Source organism: Aulonocara stuartgranti, assembly GCF_965226115.1.
Source record: "Aulonocara stuartgranti genome assembly, chromosome: 22".
Lineage (NCBI taxonomy): Eukaryota > Metazoa > Chordata > Actinopteri > Cichliformes > Cichlidae > Aulonocara > Aulonocara stuartgranti.
The window spans coordinates 18,385,260-18,404,875 of record NC_138957.1 but is presented as its reverse complement, the minus strand read 5'-3'; the positions used below and the strand labels follow the sequence as shown (position 1 = coordinate 18,404,875).

Sequence of the window (19,616 nt, the reverse complement as noted above, 5' to 3'; positions counted from 1 at the left end):
GGGAGAGGTGGGGGAATTAGTGTCCAAAGTGCCTCTATTGTTGGGGCCGTTGGAGGTGTGAAGGCTGCCTGATGGCTCGTCAAAACGGCAGTAAAAGTCGTTAAGGGTGTTGGCTAAGAGCAAGTCATCAGTGGAGTGGGGGGTTTTAGGCTTGTAGTTGGTGATATTCCTAAAACCTTTCCACACAGAGGCCGAGTCATTCTCTGAGATCTGCTGCTGCATCTTCTCAGAGTGCTGATGTTTAGCAATGTCCACTTCTTTAGTGAACCTGTACTTGGCCTCTCTGTAGCAGTCCCTGTCTCCGCTTCTGAACGCCTTTCTCTTTTCCAGCCACAGCTTTTTGAGTTTGGGAGTAAACCAGGGTTTGTCATTGTTATAACTCACCCTGGTGCGTGATGGCACAATGCTGTCCTCACAGAAGTGGATATAGGAGGTGACAGTGTCCGTAAACTCGTCCAAGCTGTTAGAAGCAGCCTTCATTGTGTCCCAGTCTGTAGACTCCAAACACGTGCGAAGCTCCTCCACAGCCTCGTTGCTCCACAGTTTTTTTGTCCTCACGACAGGTTTGGAGAGCTTCAGCCTCTGTCTGTACGCGGGGATTAGGTGGATCATGACGTGGTCAGAAAGTCCGAGTGAAGCGCGGGGCACCGCGCGATAGGCCCCGCTGATCGTGCTGTAGCAGTGGTCTAATGTCCTCTCCTCTCTGGTCGGGCATTTAATATACTGCTTAATATACTGCTTATATTTCGGAAGCTCATGGCTCAGATTGGCTTTGTTATCTACTGAGCCGCAGTTTTCTGGATAGTTGCTGCCAAAGGAGAGTGGCCAGACATCTTTGAGCTACAGTTGCTCAAATAACCACTGAAGGTATGCAGAAGAGCATCTCTGAACGCACAACGTCAAATCTTGAAGCAGACGGGCTGCAGGACAGAAACCACACCGGGTGCCCCTGCTGTCAGCTGAGAGCAGTGTTTAAGAACAAAGAAAAACTGGGAAATTTGCACAAGCTCATCAAAATTGGACAACAGAAGATGAAAAAAAATATACTGACCGGTCTGAGTCTGGGTTTCTGTCACAACATTCAGAATGTAGGGTCAGAATTTGACATGGTACTGTAAGTCGAGGACCAGAAAAGCCTTATTGGATGCTCTCTTTTTAATTCTCTTGGTGCAATCTTCATATTTACACGTTGTATTCAGCACCATGACGCTTATACAATGAACCCGCAGTCTAACTGTTCCAGAGTCAAGCCCAAAGTTATTGTAAGCTTTGAAAGTACATGTGTGCAATTAATCTGTCCTTATACACTCGCCCACCTGCTGTTACCAGGAGGCATTTAGTGCTGGGTTACAGTATCTATCTTCCCCATGATTACATATAAACAGAAGAAGCTAGAGCCTTGTTGATACTGGAATTTTGGAGAGGGTACCAGTTTTCTTTAGAGAGAGAATATTATTTGATTTAAGTAAAAAAATCAGAGAAAAGGATTATGACTGTTTTGCTTTTGAACATTATTTAAACCCAAATAAATGACAAATACAAAAAAAAGACTGAGACTGTGAAATTATCAAAGTACAATTTATGCATCTTTCCATTTATAAGTTTAATTTAATCATATAGTCCATTAAACAGTTTATTATTGTGTGATTCTGTCACCTGCCAGAGGTAGAAATTAAGGAACAAAGCCATCAGTAAAGAGAAGAGAGATGATGACAGCAGAGGAAACAGAGGGGAGAGAAATCTTGTGTTTTGTTAGGCAATACTAGGTTTCACCTCAATAATTCATGATGTGTAATAGGAGGGTCCCACAATCTGTGGAGGGACGAGGGGAGGGTGAAGGTGAAGGCAAGGGAACATGAGTAGGAACAGAGGTAGGAAGGCTACGAGAAGCAACGTAAATGAAAGCGGGGCCGACAGCGTGTCAGAGAAAGTTAAAATGAAGGGTACTGATAATAAATAGAAAGCCAGAGAAAATGTAATAAAAAACAGAAATAAAGCAAAAAAGAAAGTAAATCAGCACATTATAGACATCTGAGAAAGTAGAACAAAAGAAAAGGAGAAACAGAGGGTTAAAAATAGAAAGACAAGGGTTATTATCGCATTATATGGACGTATCAGACCGCAGGATGACTTGTGCTAGAGTATGGTGAGACTGGGCTGCTCCACCAAGAAACTTTCTGTGAGAGCGTCAATGTTGTGACAGAGACCATGAGACGGCACTTTTTAAACACCGTGATGTGTCGCCTAGCAGCACTTGATGAACGTCAGACGCCTTTAACACATTTACCTCAGTGTCGCTCTCAAACTCGGACATTTAAGTGGCATTTAAAGCAGCACGACCTGAGGAGGCTGTTATGTGCAAACACCCTCACCCAGGATCAGGACTGGGCACATTAGAAACTGGGACTGTTGTGGAGGGCCGAACCCTAGGAAAATAAGCCCCCATCCCTGCATTACACAGTCTGATCGGGTAACACTTTTACATAGTTTTTATTTGGTTATTAAAGTCTGGTTAAATACACAGTTTAATAATTAATGCATTTACCTTTTTCTTTTTTAAAAAAAGAAATAATTTAAAGTTGTAAAAAATGTAGCCAAATTTCTCCACTCTCCAAGACAACTCTCTATTTGACTCATCTTACTTGTCATGATTGTAACAAGTTTCTTAACTGCTCATCATTATAACTTCAACCTCTTACAACTTACATAATGGAGATCTGTTATCATTCTGTGGTTCTACTAGAGTTCAAAGAAGTCCCCATTTCTTTCGCTAGGCCTTGGCACGGCACATCACTTATCGTCTGACCAGCTCCTGGTTCGAGAGCCATTCCCACTACCTTTCAGCCACATTTATTCTGATTGGCTGACCCTTGTCAAAAGAAGGCTTGAACAGCAGGTGGGTGGGGCTTGACCGATTGCGATTTATTAAACTTATCAGCAAATAGCTGGTACGTGACATATAATATCATCGTGGTCTTTACTGCGCTCACCTTCATCATACAAAAGAGCAGAAAGGGACTGATTGGAGCGGTCTGAATCAGGGCTTACCTGCACATGCTGAACAGTATTAATTATGCTTCAAGAAAACCAAAACGTGCAAGTACTAACAAGACCTTTTTATCCCCCTATATCCACAAAGACCAAGCAAAACGCAATGTAAATGTAAAAAAATCCTATCATAACACATCTGGTCACCCAAGCTCTTGTGTGCCTGAAGTGTGTCTGCACCACAAGGTTTCACGGTATCATGTGAACTATTAGTGTGGGAGAGGTTTCATGTTTATTGCTTTCGCATGAGAGCTTCAAGAATTGTATATGGAGAGATCAGTAACTTTGTCTTTGTGTGGGTGTGTCTGTATTAGTCTGTGTGCTGGCTGGATTTCAAAAGAACCCCTTCAAGCTCTTCATCTGATGCCTCTACAAAGGGCCCGCCTAGCTGCAGGGGTTAGTGTCTGTGTATATATGTGTGCGTGTGTGTGTGCGCGTGTGTGTGTGTGTCTTCAAATAGACCACCATCTTTTATTTGAGTTGAGACAAAAGGCCACAGTCGTGCTGCAGAGGACCTAGAGTTATTGTCGCTCTAAAGGTGACACCTTTAGACATCTACACACAGTAGATGTTCACGTTACACTTATTGTGAGCGTACATACAAAACACACCCTGTAGTTAAGGTAAATCAACTATGAACACCATCTGACGCTTCATGTTCCAAATATGTTACTTTAACTTGATATGATTGAATTAACGATACAGAAGTGTGCATAATAGTAGTTATTACAGCTCAGTTACATTTGCACTATTACTGCTGGCATAAATTAAACACTTCAACCATTTAGGAGGTTGGAAAAAAAAAGAAAACTCGCCTGGCTGGGAATCACTGATGAATAGAGTGTCAACACAAAACAGAGCACAGTCCCAAGAGCCATGAAAGGCATAACAGCAAGAGTACACTTAATCTTAAAATCTTCATGCTTATTTAGTTGTTTTCCCATTCTTCCACAACACACGTATACCTAACACCCAGTCAACAGGAAAAACCACTGATTGGAAGACAAAGGGCTGAGAAAAAGGCTTCAAATAAAGGACAAAGACATAAAGGGTAAAGCTAGGGACAGGGTTGAGAAATGTGGCATCAAGATTCAAACGAACAGGAAGCGTCACGTTCTGAGGGACTTCGCATACCAGCAAGACAAAGAAAACAATCTAGCCAAGTCATTTTTTAAAAATATTTTTATTATGTAATAGACCATTTTCTAAAATTTCTAAAGTCTCTGTGCGACCCATGTGCCTCTCAGCGGGCCTCTGTGTCACAAACCGCCTTCGCTCACACAACACTAGCAGGATATCCTGTCAAAGGTCGCTACCAGCTGCTCGTAGCAACTCTCAGCAGCAGCCAGCCAATCTCTTTCAAGGCAGTTATGCCGCTAACACCAAGCTGACTTTTGCATTTATGAGTTTACATGTGCCACTCAATATACCATCTCTGTGTTTTTTTAAACATAAATCTACACACACAAGAAAAGAAATGAGCATGGAGCTATGATGCACCACCAAACACAGAACAAACATAGCCTAAGTATAGCGCTCGGAGCAGAGCAAGCTGGCAAATTAAGGTAAACAAGTGAATCAGAAACAATTAGAGGTACTTGGATGATATTCTGTAAAACCAAGTAATAAAAACACGGAAATTATTAGTGATGAGGAGACAAAAAAAACAGAGACAGAGAAATAGAAAAAAAATCTAAGGCAAAATTAGGCCCCAAAGCACAAAACTAATCCTTAATGTTTATCGTGAGGGAACATTCATATTGCCAAGTAATTACTTTCCAATGCAGCAGATTTATCAGCTGTGTAAGCATACACTTTCTTTAGCCAATCCAAAATCATAAACTACTGACACCACATTTCCATCCCACCAAATTACGAGGCCACAAGGCTCAGCTGTCTTTAAACTCGTCCGTTCTTTGACAGCGCAATTCTTCTTTGGTTTGCTGGAGGAAAACCCACGCAAGTTCCCTGTTCTTGGAACAGACATACCAAGACTTTTACCACTCCAGACGGCAAACATCCTACCGCACAATGGCCGTGCTTAAGGAGGTGGCACGCTGGAGATTAAAGGAGGCAGGGGAGCACACGGAGCCACACCCTGAGGCCTACTGCATCCTGTGTAGCCTTTTAAAGAGTGAAAAGTACTGAAGACTTGAGGACTCACCCGCAAGACATCCACCAGTACTCTTAGCTTTCTTCCCAATCAACCTGCTTCTTGTGCATGCGACTACAATAACAGGATGGAGAGGGCGACTTCGGTGTGACAATCTGCCTCCAAGTAAAGTGACTTCAGCATCACAAGCCACAAACAAAAAGTTCACCACGGTCTGTGCAGTGCTTCGCCTGAGGCAAAAGAACAACCGACAGAGTGCTGAGACAGAAGGAGGAAGTAGAGGAAGTAGGCGTTTTTCGAGTGAGGAGGAAACAGGTCTGTCTGTTAAAGAAAAAAAAAGCGGTAAATTCAAAGATAAGACGACAACAGCCGAGAAAACTTAAAGCTCACATGCAAGGAAAGACAAACAATGCATCTGTTTCAAGCCTAGGAATTAAAAACACACTCAGTGAGGTGACTGGATTACTTAAGGGTAATTATAGCTTATGAATATGCCATCAGTGCCCCCCTACTCCAGCTCCACTGTGTTAGTCTAAACTGTTGAAGCCTTAATAGCCATCTACAAGCACAACAAATTAAGCCCAAGACTTATTCTGTGTGTATATGTCAGAGTAGACAGCTAACCTATCAGTGACATTTAGCACGCCAAAAATAAAGAGCAAGGTTCGCCCTTGTTCAAGAGCCAAGCTGCTGCTGCATCTAAAATGTTGGCATTAAAACATGGGCTGAGAGTAACGATGAATTCATGTATGGATTCAGATATCATCAACCAGTGCAGCTCACACTTTCACTTCCACCTCTCGCTCCCCCTAATTACCACAGTCTGCAACAACAGAGTGACTCAGATGTTTTATACTGTCACAAAAGATCGCTGATCATCAGGCCAAACGCCTAAATTAAACATTTACAGCTTGTGCAAGACGATGACATCTTCATCTCCAGCTGAGAGCTCAACAGGCCATCTGTGCAAGCGACACATACAAAAAACAGATGTTTGCTCCACCCAGGCTGAGGTCAACTTTGGTTAGAGTCAGCCCCATAAATACAAACAGTCGGGACTCTCGGTTCTTCCAGGGAGCCTCCGAAAGGCGAGCGCCCAAGCGGGAAAACATTTCAGCTCAGCCACAGCGGTGAAAACAAAACATGCCAATTGAAATATATCATATCCTCATTTAAGTCTTTCATGTTCCAAGACACGGAAATATGACCAAGATGACAGGCCTGCATGCGAAATGAGCGGTCATGTGATCGGCCGTGCCGTCAGAGCCTAACTTGGAAACTATCCTGACCTGAGGAAGTGAAAATATTTAGAGGACCTATGTCCTGGCTATAGAGCTAAGAATATCTGGGATATACTCTGACTGTCAGCAAACTGTGACAGAAGGACGAAAGCTAGCAAAGAGAGAAGCACGCCAGAGCTTTATTAATCTGTCCAAACTATCTAAACTCCTCCTTGAATGTCCTGACTTTGTAGTCGCTTTAAGCCCTCATGATTCATCCAGGATGCTACGACATATCTGTCGAGGTTGGCGAACGTGACATTTCTTCCATGTCACCATCTGCTGACTAAAACTCAAAAACTGCACAACACTACTGAAGAAATTACACCACCCCATTCTTTCAGAGTTAAAAGTCTTATGATCTGAAGTCAAACTCTAACGAGCTCATTTTGGCATATTTCCACAAATGCAGTTAATATGCAAATCTCTCTTCCAAAATGGAACAAAAAGTCCAAACCTACACAACCTCAAAAAAAGGAAGAAAAAAAGAAAGAAAAAAAACCACAACGAGGTGGAAATATTTATGCTCGGACCTTTCTGAGCATGTGGACAGACAGCATTTCAGTAAACTATTTTGTGCAAGTGTTTTGAGACGTTTACGTAATGATGAACAAGAATTTAAGCCGCCCGTAAATGTTCCTCGTTAACAGAACAGAAAAGGCGCTAAATGGTACCACCCAAAATTTAAGCATGTAAGTGACGAGGGGGTCGATACTCAAAACTCTTGATTGACCTGCTGCAATGTTTACACATACATTTTTTTTTTTGGTTAGTTGATTTTATGATCTCTGTGTTAGATCTGAAATGTGTCGAGTTTATCCAAAAGCAGCAGACTGACTGAAGCAGTCTCCTCTGTTTGTGGCTCTAGTCTTGGGCCATTCAGCCTTAGCTGGTTTTTTAAAAGAATTTCAAAAGCCAAAAGCTTTTGAAATTCTTTTAAAAAGTGGTCTTGAGCAATAGTTCTGCAGACTTTCAAAAAGCCTTTTTTACTCACTTTCCTACCAGAGCATTGTCAGTTTAATGTTGTGAGGTTGTTTTTTTTTGTTTGTCTTTTAAATTAAGCCTCTTAACACTGAAGCACATCAGAGCACATAACTCCACGGGATGAGCTAGTTTTGTGTCTATCTTTGGGGACTTTTGTAACTAGCAGCCTATCACATACATTTATTTTCCCCCCACTTTTTTACCTGAATTTACTAACAGTCTCAAAAATAACAATGTTTCACAGGCATAAAATAGTATTTTAACACCAAAAAGGTGATTCCCTATTATTATTAAAAAGCTTGTACACTTAAAAAACTTGTATGTTTTTTGGATGGTTTGCCGAGCGCCCTCAATAATTTTGAGGAAGCTGGACAAACAGAGGACAAAAGAAGAAGTAACTATAAATAACTGTTTATACCAGACGAACAGTAGCTGAAAATTAAAAAATAGGGGAAAATCCAGTGAAGACCTGACACCGGATACATGTGGCCCTTCAGTTGATCTGTGCGCTGAAGCCTCATCAGAAATAGTGTCAGGGGAAGGGTGACTGTCAAAGAAGGGAAACAGGCAGAAAATGATGAGGTATGCTAAATTACACAAGAACTGAACTGAAAATCAACAGCAACAAGTCTTATGGAGTAATGAAACCAAGTTTGAACTGTCTGATTCAAATTGTCACTGGTATATATGGAGGTGATGAAGAGTTTACATGCATGACAATGATCCCAAACACACAGAGACTGCAGAAAAAGCATAGCTGGATATAAAAACACACACTGAAACACTATCAGTCATGGATTGGTCTCCCCAGAGCCCTGACCTCAACATTATTTAAGCAGTGTGGGATCATCAGAATGGAGAACAGAACAAAAAGCAGCCAGCATCCAAAGAAAAGCTTTGACTGTCCTTCATGAAGCCTGGAGAACTATGGACTAGACTTTTGCAGAGTACTGTGAGAGCTTAAAATCAGCTATTACTCAGCGGAAAAACAAAGAATTTGGCATATTAGAATACTAATAATTTAAAGCTGATTGTTTCATTTACCAGCTAGGCTGACCTATTTCTGAAAAGTAAACAGAAGTTTTCACATACATAGCAGCAAGATGTTGATTAACAACAACACATGGGCAAATATTCAAAACAAGTGTTACTGTTTATAAAATTCAGGAGCTGGATATCAGTCAGCAGCTCTATGACCATGGCCTAGATAACCACTGTTTGCGAGGAATGTGAGCTTGTGGATGCACTTCTTTCTACATGGTTGTAGATCAAAGCGTTAACTGAAAATTTAAAGCAAATGCAGGTTTTAAATAAAGTCAGGGAGGTGCTGACGTCATCCAATTGACTGGTGTTTCAAAAGCTTCTTTTCTTATTCACAGACTTTCTCTTTTTTAAACATAAAATGAATCGGCACATTCCCACATTGTGCTTGCAGAGGAGGTTGTCAGGCCAAGATAATTCCATAACACTTCGGGGGTTCATCTATTATTCAAAGCCACATCCACACTTATTCCACTTAAGAAGAGTAACACGTTTCACTTGCATGATCAAACTACAGCCGTAAATGAACACAAGCTATTAGCCTGCAAAAAAAAAAAAAAAGAAAAAGAAAAGAGGAAAGTCCTGGGGTTTGAACGGGGCACTGAGAAAGACAGACTTCCTGCTTTAGACTCTAAACTAGATAAAATGCAAAGAGAGATAACCTGTAATGGAGTTATCGTGCACCAGTAGACCATTCTTACTGGACAAAGAAATGAATTACATCTTGCCAGTCCTTATCATCATTAACAATGCTCCATGCATGCATATGCTAGGTCTGTAAACCATCAAGATAAACAATAATCTACAGTTACGCGATGACAGCGTCAATCAAAGTAATGTTATTAGAACACAAAAATATAGTCGTCATTATTTTTCTACAAATGACGCTTTTAAAGCAGTGTGTCATCAACCGATTAGACCACAGAGAATATTGAGGGTGGAGATGAGACGGAGACAGACGATCTGCTGTGGTGGTGACCCCTAAAGTGACCCGCCAGAAAAAGAAGCAGAAGCAGAAACAGCAACAGTCTGCAAAACCACAGAAGCAAAATTAATAGGAACAAAATTTTCGACAGCAGCTCCTTAATTGGTCCAAACGCAACTGGGCGTATTTTAATGCAGAAAATGTCAAATGTAAATACAGTGTTTTAGCTGAGTTTCACTGCCAAGTTTTGTGCAAGTATCCACTTATTATCTTATGAATAACAATGACTGGAACATCGTTGCACACGCTAATGTGCTGCTGACTCCTTGCTTGTCTGACAGTAGTAATAGCACACAGGTTCAGGGGCAATTGACTAAACCTGTGTGTGCAGCACACCAGACAGGTGTACTGTAAACCCAAATAATCTAAATACCAATTAAAAGTGGTTTTTGTTTGTTTGTTTGTTTTTTCCTAATTCAGTCTAAGTGTGTGCATCTTGGTCCTGTGATAGATGAGTGATAAGTCCAGGGTGTACTCTGCCTTGATAGAACAGCTGGAATAGTCTCCAGCCTTCCTGCAACCCTGGACCGCATAAGTGGAAGGAAATGGATGGATGGATGGATGTCTTGTGTCAGTAATGTGTAGTCAGGAAAGCATTCAGCTCTTTTATCTAAACACAGTCAGGCTGAGAAAAATATGCATGCAAGCACTTACTGCACTTAATATGATCAAGAAAGACAGGAAGAAGATGTTTGTCTGCTAGAGTCTGCACTTATCTATTAATATTGCAGCGTGCATGTCAAGGAAGCTCAGAGCTTGCAGTTCATAATTATGCCTGTTCTGTTTTCATGACTGTTTTATGTTTGTTCCATTATGCTTACAGTTTATTTTCTCAGGCTTTATTTATTCCCTTTATGTGAAGAAAGTGAGCAGTGACACCATTGTGCATTGGGGTTTTTGATTATCGGCGTGTTGACACAGATAAGAGTCTTATGCGACTGAAATGGAGGCAAGTCGGCTTATTTTTTAGGTTCACATTTCATTCATTTTAAAAACTGATAGAGCCCCAGGTATTTAACCCATAGTGGGCTTCTCCTCTTGGAGGTTGCCCTGTTCACACCTCTCAGTGATACAGGCAGTGCCATGACCTGGATGACTGACAACCCACATGCAGATAAGAGAGTGCAGAGTGATGCTCTGCTCAATTTATTAATAAAGTCTTATGGGGCAAATCTCAAGCTATCGAGAAAAGGTCACCACTAAAGCCTTATGCAAATACATTTAATAACCAGTATTCTCATTTTAATATGAGTAACTGTAAGTAAGTGCCCACTATTATTTAAATTAACAGGGTTACTGTGACACAAAGGAAGAAATTATTACAAATTGAGCTTAGTTAGTATTAAAAAGTTTATTTATATCATTTTTTTAAGCTCAAAATGGGAAAGGTCAAATATTTATGTTAACTAAAAGTTTCTTAAACTCACTTGTACACTATTGTTTTGTGTATAATGATAAATTGTTTTAATTGCCCATATCGTTATCTGTCTGCACAATGCTGCAGTCAGCACTCTTCACAGACCATCAGTCACTCTATCATCTGCCCTTTCTCTATCTGTAATGCATGAAAAAAAAATAACACAGTTACATTTTAATAATGCAAATGGCTCAGGCGCTTAACCCATGCCAACTTTAAACTGAGGATGAAAAGGCAATGTTGGAATTTAAGAAAGTAAGTCATGCACTGTACTGTGTTAGCCTTGTTCAGTGCACTAACTGAACAAGGCTAACACAGCGTATCATATGAAGGCTCAATTACACAGGTCTGGAGACTGGCCAGTGATCTCCCGGTAACCTCTGGTTGTCAGGAAAAAAACAGTTTTTGCCAGACGGTTTGCAAGTGGTTGCTGGGTGTCACTGGGTGAAATTGGTTGCAAACAGGGTGGCAGTTCTGGTTTGTGTTGCAGTTTTTTAAGTTTACTTACCACTTGGTGGTTGGTTAGCGTTTGTAGACAAACTGGTGTCACAACCGCATCAATCAGTCTAGCAACCAGAGCAACTGCAAGGAGATTTTTGGTGCAGCACTGTATACCTCTTTGCAATCAAATTCATCTACCAGCTACCAGCAACCACTCAACAACTGGTTGGGGATTTAACATTTTGCTCTGAATCTTCCTTCCCATGATTATACTTTTAAACACAACTCTAAAACATAGACAAACAAATGAGAAGTGGCCCGATAACAGATGCAAAAAGTTGCTATGTATGTACCTTCATCTCTTTACCAATGTAATGAGTAATGACTGAATGTATTTATTTATCTAATTATATCAGGTGTTTACAGCATCCATGCATCATAAACTGCTGAGAAGTGAACAGATAAATATGGTGACCCACTGATCATGAATGAGGTTCCTCACTGCTCTGTGATCAATCTAAATGGAAAGTGTGATATTTTAGGATATGTAAGCGCTTATGAAACATGATCTGCATCATCAAAAATACCCCTGTGTGTATATTTAAATCAGCACTTACAGTGCGCGTTGTCAAGGGTGTTGCATAAGGTGACTATTACACGTTGTTTTTTTTCCTTACTGATACACAATAGGCGATGTGCTCTGTTCAAACACAATCCCTTTTCTCTGTAGATTTAAAAATAACATGCCATCCTCGCCCATTACATAACTCAATATCAGTCAGCACCAAGGTCGGCGGTGAGAGCTTTAAAACAGAAAAGAGGCGCGCAATTAGGTGTTTACCCCGGAAGCCTTTCCACTGCTGGCTACAGGAAAAAAAGTGTGTGCGAGAGTGTGAGAGTGACCTTCTGCTCTTGGGCTTCTTAGCAGCCTTTCCAGGTCAAACACACAGTCTCCACAGCTTATTTATTCCAAACAGAACAGAACAGTAGGACTGAGTTATGGAAATACTTTGTGATCCAATATTGTCTTTAAAAGTAGATCCAAACTTGTAATCTGTCGCAGCGGTAGGAAACATTAAGTTTGCTGGGATCCAGCTGGGTTGAAACCCATCAGTGTGCCGGATGGTTACCACTGCTGACGTGTGCAATCAGCAAAGAGACCTTAACGTCTACTTTAGTGGAAGGCAGGCTTAGACCCTTAGTAATAATAATGGGATGCATGCTTAGAATTATTATAAAAACACAGTACCATCACAAATTCCTCCAAAGAAAATTCCGCATACTCAACCAGTGGTCGGTTCAGACTTCACCATCGGGATTTTTAAACGGACCTCAATGAAATCCTGAGGTTGATAACAGCGGTTTCTGAACCTTAAATTACCTCAGCTAGAGATTCTGGTTAAAGAGATAAAAATGTCAGTTATGCTATGCATGTCTCCAGTCTCCAGTGGCTGGTCTGGCTGTAGGCCCGCAGGGTCTGGGGTGTAATCAACTTACATATTTTGGACTGTTAGAATGAAGCAGGAAAGAGGGGGCTGGATACTTAAAGGGACAGATTGACTACTACTGATGTGACTACATTTATAGTCATAACAGTAGAAATGGCTTTAGGTAAGGTATTCAAATGCACAAGCACTATTTAAATGTCATGTTCTAAATATATTTATTAGAAATAAACGGCTCCACAGAAAACTCACGGGGTGTAAGCAAAGAAAGGAAAAAAAATGTAGTTGCTAGAGTCTTATAATCTCAAACCTTTGATGTTGAACAAACCCTGACAATGGTGCCGACTGACTTTTTACAGTATGTAATAATTGCAGCACAGACATATAACAAGTTATTTATTACAAGCTAACTAACTGCTTAGTGAGACAATATAAGATAAAGCACTCAAAGACCTGAAGAAATTGAAATCTATGGGAGATAGAAGACTGTTTAAAAACCTATTTGGGGAAAATTCAGTGAAGTCTTTATGCTGTGTTTATTAGAGTTGACTTGTGAGGATATAGATGCAGTTCATTTAGATAAATCACTTTACAATAACGGCCCAAATGTGATACCATGATGACTATCAAGTGGGGAGTAGGGATGTCTTCATAACAGAAATTTAGTAGTTGGGATCAACAGAATTACACGATTCTTAATACCCAATTCAATACCAACAAAACAAAACAAATATAGAATCTTACAAAAAAAAGCAATTCTGCAAACAAAATAATAAAAAAAAAAATCAACAACAGCTGAAAAGAGAAGATGCTAATATTATATTTTGTTTGCAGGACACTGAATGAAATGTTTGGATGGTTGCCGAGTAGCCTACTATAGTTACTACAAGGCACAATGTTAGTTACATTACATGAGGTTAAGTATTACACGTTAGCCATTGCAAACATTTGAGCCTATCCAACATCTAACAAAAATGGTTAGGTATATTTCAGAATTACACAAGAAGGATAATACTTTGGATGCTGTTAGTGTATTTAGACCAAGTGTCGTTCAGTTTCTCAAGCCAGCCAAACTCGTATTTGTATGATCGCATTTTATAAATGTGAGTTTACATTTGTGAATTAGGCGTACTACAATTATGTTGCAGCAATCATAGCAGTATTAACAAATGTGACCAATGACCATTTTCTAAGTCTCTCATATCAATAATCTTTAATCCTACAACTGTTTACAACTTGCATAGTTCCCATTTCTGTATAGCTGTATATCCCAGATTCTGTAAAGTTATTTATTTCATATTCTGTATAGTTTTTCATATTTATATCCTGTTCATATCCTGTACATAGCTTGTACTCACTACAGCCTGTACATACTTATAGTTATAGAATATTCACAACATACTTCATACCGTGTACATTATAACATACCATAATAGACCCATTTCTGTAATATACTCACATATCTATATTATTGATAATATATATTGTAATATATCTATATCACTAAAGCACTTCTGGATGGATGCAAACTGCATTTCGTTGCCTGTACCTGTGCATGTGCAATGACAATAAAGTTGAATTCTAATTCTAATTCTAATTCTAATCAAGAGAAAGAACATCACATGTAAATCTAATACAAAATATATTCTTTTGTCTTTCTGTCTTTTACATTTTTAAAAACTGAGGTAAAACAAACTTTTGGCTCAAAAATAAAGAAATAAATCAAAAAACCACTGCGGAAACGTAAATGTCCGTTCGCTGTTGACAAAACCAAATATGAAATCTCTTCTTCAGCGCCATAAAAATGTGTGTAACAGTTGCCAAAGCCACAACTGTGTGTTTTGAAGAAAAGCATTAAAGTGCAATGCTTCAAAAGCGGCAGAGAGTTGGGGCAGAAAGAGTTTGAGCAGAGCTCCCCTCTGACTGATCACTGCAGACAACAAAGGGCTGGAGCCTCAGGGGCCACGCTTCAAGGAACAAGCCATCCTGAAAAAGTTCCCTTGACCCCCATCTGTGTGTGTGTGTGTGTGTGTGTGTGTGTGTGTGTGTGTGTGGAGGGTGTTTAGTGGGGATGGTAGGCACACAACAAAACCCTGTCAGGTCACATGACCAAGGCGGGGGTCTATGGTGCTTTTCGATTGGATAGAAAGGGAAGTTATAGAACTAGGTCTATAGTCCCATTGTCGTGCGAGGTATGTGTTGGAGGAGGTGGAAGGCGTTGTAACACAGGGAGGAAACCAGCGCAGCATTTTTCATTCACAAGCAAAAAAATCTAAACCCGCCTCCATCATACAGTGACCTTGACTACTCTAGCAGAACACTGAGCGCATCCGAGCACCTCTCTATCACACAACCCTCCCACCCCTCGCTCTAGGTGGGCGCATTTTAGAGAAGCAAACAACCACGTAAACATTTTGCCTATTTTAAAACACTGACACGGTTGAGGTTATGAAACTGGCCTTCATTGAAAAAACAACCGACCAACCGAATTTAGGACAGGGAACAAGTTATAACAAGCTCCAGTTTCAGGCTATGTTACCAATCAACCCTCGTTTCTGGAGGGCAAATCAATAACTCAGCTTTTCCAAATGCCAGCTAATCTGGCTCATTGAAACTGCCACTGAGGTCATAAAAAAATCCTAACAAAAGCAGCAATTGGATAATTAAATTGCTTCCTGTCGTGTTAAAAAAATATCTTAAAAAGGTAAAACGTTCTTCAAAATTCGTTCAACAAGGTCAGGCTAAAGCAGTCTCTCAAATGTGCAGTTTAGCAATAATCAGCCCTGAAATTTGTGTTCCTAAAATGCTAAAATTATACACCAGACAGCAGGAAAGAAATGCACCGGACAAAAGGTTATTACGGAAAACACAAGCTGGAGACAACAGACATCGCACTTGTCTTTTATAGCCTCCTCTGTGAGGTTTCTCATTCATAAAACACAGACGGTAGTTATCTCTTCGCAGCTAAGTGAAAACTGCTCTTGAAGGGTATTCATCTCTCAACAGGATTATCATTGCTCGTAAGGAAGGAAGTGTTGGTACGGCTTCTGTGTGCTAAACAGCAAACAGAAAAGACAGATGCTTTGGGAAGTTACTTGCACACTCAGGATCCTACGAAGCTGCAAAAACAGAGCACACGCACTGTTGCCGACCAGGCGTGAGCTAAGTGTACACCTCAGAATAGAGCAGAGGGGATTATGCAAGAACAATACTGTAGCTAAAGGCTTAGTTTCACTCATTTTGGAGAGAAAAGAGAGCGGCACTGCCCTAGAGCACGGGCAGTATGGCAATGTTATGCTAATTACTGTGAGTGTTAGTCTTAATGTGTCACGCAGCCCACCTTGCCAACAGAAACAACGAGGACAGATGAAGATACTGTAACCAGGAAATATAAGCATAACTTTAAACTGCTCATCTTTCTGCTACTATATTTTATTTTTGCTTCTTGAAAATGTGCAAAGTAGAGAATGTTCTGGTTGTTCTGAGGTTACTGACAACAACTACTTAATACCATGTATTGTATTTCAGAAGCAAGTCTCACCATTCGCCAGCCATATTGGTATTATCTCTTGTGTGGGCAGTTTTATTTAAGGAAATGTCTACATTAACTTTGATTTCAATGGTCACCAGGACATTAAAAATACTGACCAGTGGTACCTCTCAGCCTCCTAGTAGATCCATGCATGGTATCAATTTCAAAATCCTACATTGCCTTGTTCTCAAGTTATTGCATTCACAAGGTTTTCCTACCTCCTTAACGTCAAGGTCACTGAGAGTCAAACTTGTCCAAGAGTTTTAGTAGACACACCTATGGTATCAATTTGAAACTCTCATTCACAAACTTGGGTGTCCATGTCGCCCGCCTGCAAGGCAGGGTGATGACAATACCCCAACAGCCTTTTACGGCTGAGGGATAAAAAAAACAAATGACTCGAATCTGATTTAAAGAAATAAAAGATGGTTCATTCTTTCCTCTGACCCTGATTTCTAAATTATCTTAGAGCAAACTTTCTCTTCTATAACCCCTGTGGTTCAGGTAAGGGAGGGATTACATGTCTGCTCACCTCCACATCACGTAGATTTAATCAGATGTTGAACGTGAGGGTCCGTGCAGATCTCGGCGTGCCCGTGTGTGTTATTGTGACTGCGCACACTTCTCCGTGGAGAATTTATATTACAATGCACCAAGTACATATTTGCTCAAGGTGGCAGACTTCAAAGAAGTACAACAGGACTAATAACTACTCGGCCATCTGATCTCCAGCTCTTCTTGTCTGCAGCTGAGTAAAATTGAGGCCTTAGGCTGAAAAAGTATAACGGTGTAAAGTTCACTCTTTTACACTATATACGCTGACCGTGTAAAACACGGACGTAGCTTAAACCTGGATTTTATCTGAAGGCCACTGGATGGCGACAGCTGTAGTTGCTACACGTCTTCTGGTCCCATAAAAGTCTATGGGGAAAAGACTTTCTGACTTGACCTCAGTCAGAACTTTCCTGCTGAGTTTATGGCCTCAGTCACGCATTTATATCATACTAAAAAACACTGACGGCTGCTAATGCTACACTTCAGCCTTCTAGTAGATGTGGTATAAATTTGAAGATCCTCTGTAACTTCCGTCTTGACTTTTATTGGATTCAGAAGATTAAAAAAAAAAAAAAACCAGAAAAAAAAAACTCGACCTCTGACCTTGACCTTGAGGCTGAGGTCACTGTGATTCAAACTCGTCTAAGATTTTTAATAGAAGCACTTGTGGTACGAATTTGAAAATCCTACATCGTCTCGTTCTCGTGCTCACAAAGTTGAGTGTCCACGTCGCTCTCCCGCCCAGCAGAGTGATGATAATACATGATTATGGCTGAGGGGTAATAAAAAAAACAGCTGCCTTGGATAACGACTTGCGATTGACAAGTTGTTAGCCAATGAGCAAGCAGTTTCACAGTCAGACCCGCCCCTCTCATCATCTTTTACACCGTCTATGGCTAAATGAGAAACAACTGCACCCACTTCATGTGCGCTTTAAAATATCTTTGGTTATATGCCTAAACCATGACAAGAGAAACAGATTTATGAGTGGTCACTGAAAAATATAAAAAACAAAACAAAAAAATTACTTGTTGCATTGCATCATACACAAACAGGAGCGAACACACCATTCAAGCCCAGCTTTCAAATAAATCCTTTCATTTTTAGCGAATGTGTGCCTGAACAGCCACAGTTGAACAGCTCTGCACCTTACACGCTGGTCCACAAGTTAGATCTGATGATATAACCATCCTATTCCTATTACTGTTGTTCACATACTGGAATGTTTGACTGTGATGCTTTGAAAGGTGCTGGTGTTCTACATCTTTTTCAGCAGCAAAAGAAAAAAGCTGTCACAACAGTGAGAGCATACGCTGACTTACAGAACCAGAACTAGTCGTGGACGCTTTGAACAACTCATCAGGTGGAGTGTGGCGAGGTAACAAACAACTGAACAAAAGGAGGACTGGCTGCCTTACTAGCTGCTGAGGTATGTTTGAGATGATTTCAGATTTAGGTTAACCATTTACAAAAAGACAGGAACTATAAAATTGCTCATACAGCATATTATTTAAAAAACTAACAAAAAAAGATATAGATATTAACAGTGTGATGAGAAAGGCATTACAGATATGACTACAGTCTTCAGGTTTTAAAATGAAAGGTTACTGTTAAGCTGATGACTAGAAAGCTCTTTCAGACCTGTTTTGTTACATATTATGAGCTTAACTCTCTTTGTTCACTGCGCTGGCAGAGTTGGCATGTGCTCCATTGAATCAAATGGGATGTGAAGGACTGGGCATCCCGGGTCAGGGAATTTCCATTGCAAATGATTGCTGCTGAGCTGCTAAGGCAAGGCTTTCTTTTTGTTCGGCATTTAGACAAACATACAAACCGGGACTGCTTTCAGACGGTATTGTGTCGGCGTCAGAGGGACCCACACAGATGCGCACACAGGAAGATGCTGGATGTTCTCCCTCAAACTCAGACTGCATTGTAAAGTTTCCCATGAAGCATTGATTGACTGTTATTGGGTTGTTCAAACGCAGAATTCAATGTTTGTGTGCATGACAACACACATACACACACACTGAACATTGCTCAGGTAGGATTTTTTGGACACTTTTAATCATAATTTTAAGGTAATAGAAAAGTTCAGACATGCAGTGTTACCCTGCTACAGGTAAGTTTCAGCGGGGGTGGATCAGCATACTTTGACACCAGTTTCTATGCTGGATGCTTTTCCTAATACAACTCTCGTGTGGTTCTGTGTTTCCTAACTTTCTCGAACTGGGGATCTTTCATGCGTTAAGTGAATGTGTTAACCTCCACCCTATGAAACCACCGCAAATGAGGAAAATATTGTTTGAAAATCTGAAGTTTTTCCAGTTCCTAATAAATAATGCGAGTTTTCCTTGATTAAAGCTCATTTTGTTTTGGCTTTTTACTCTTTAGTATTCAACACTGTTTTTTCTCTCTCTTGCCAACACACACAGACACATATTACTTCTATTTTTGTTTCCCGATTGTGAAAAGCCTGTCATGCCGTGCACCACAGTTTTGTCAGTTACTGATGCAATGTGGGGACAAATTAGAAGCACTTGGTTTAATGGGTAAGAGCTGTTTGCTGCTCCCTAACAACTGCAGAACTGTTGCCATGCAAAAACAAGTTGACATGAAATTATGGATAAATGAATCGTGCAGCACTTGGGTTACATTTCAGTCATTAGTATTTGCACCGATTTCACAACAGCAATATACATGGAAAATATCACGGGAATTGGCCAATTCTAAGTTCTTTGCTGAAGAAATATGGGAATAAGGAAATGCTAAAAA

The 19,616-nt window shown here is 40.4% G+C and overlaps 1 protein-coding gene across 4 annotated transcripts in view; it reads right to left on the bottom strand.

The window, feature by feature from the left end:
- The window catches only part of elmo1 (engulfment and cell motility 1 (ced-12 homolog, C. elegans)), a 102,870-nt gene that overhangs the window by 68,358 nt on the left and 14,896 nt on the right, over positions 1 to 19,616 (bottom strand). Inside the window, exon 1 of one of the 4 annotated variants that reach the window (XM_082522358.1) lies at positions 5,213 to 5,416. The exons of the other annotated variants lie outside the window; for them this stretch is intronic. The gene's annotated coding sequence lies outside the window, so the exon portion shown is untranslated. Of the gene's footprint in view, positions 1 to 5,212; positions 5,417 to 19,616 lie in introns of those variants that run through there. 4 annotated transcript variants of the gene reach the window in all.